The sequence below is a fragment of the Ipomoea triloba genome, chromosome 16, assembly GCF_003576645.1.
Source record: "Ipomoea triloba cultivar NCNSP0323 chromosome 16, ASM357664v1".
NCBI classification, from domain to species: domain Eukaryota; kingdom Viridiplantae; phylum Streptophyta; class Magnoliopsida; order Solanales; family Convolvulaceae; genus Ipomoea; species Ipomoea triloba.
Window position 1 is genome coordinate 8,934,482 of NC_044931.1, and position 737 is coordinate 8,935,218.

The window sequence follows — 737 nt, forward strand, 5'->3', positions numbered from 1 at the left end:
ATCATTTGATCTATAAAAGGCAATGGAAAGTGGTCTTTACGGGTGGCCTCGTTGAGCTTTCTATAGTCAATACAGACTCTCCATCCAGTTACCTTTCTCGTAGGAATCAGTTCCTTGTTATCATTTTCAGTGACTGTGATTCCTCCTTTCTTTGGTACTACGTGAGTCGAGCTGACCCACGTGCTGTCTGAAATAGGGTAGATCATTCCGACATCCATAAGCTTGATCACTTTGTTCTTCACAACTTCAAATGTGTTTGGGTTAAGTCGACGTTGCGGTTATGCCACAGGTTTGGATCCTTCTTCCAATAGAATTTTATGTGTGCAAATGGTCGGATTAATCCCTTTCAAGTCAGTCATCTTCCAACCTATAGCTTCTTTGTTTCTTTTCAGCATTGTTATTAGTTGTTCTTTTTGTCTTTCTGAAAGATCTGTCGCGATGACAACTGGTAATGTAACACCCCCAAATTCTAATACATAAATAAACAATAAGTCTTGCTAACCATTCGGAAAATAAATGCGGAAGCGAAACTAAAACTTAAACTATGGGGTGCTATGCCACACTTGTAATACCCCGTATTTTCCTAACATTATTATTTTATCCTAAGGCATTGACATTCATAAGTTATGATCTTCAGATATTTCAAAGGAATTTTTATAAGGGAGTATAGTTGTTATTAAGCTGCGATCATACGTACCGGTCGCGAACCGTAAAATTTTTAAGGAACGAATTTTCAG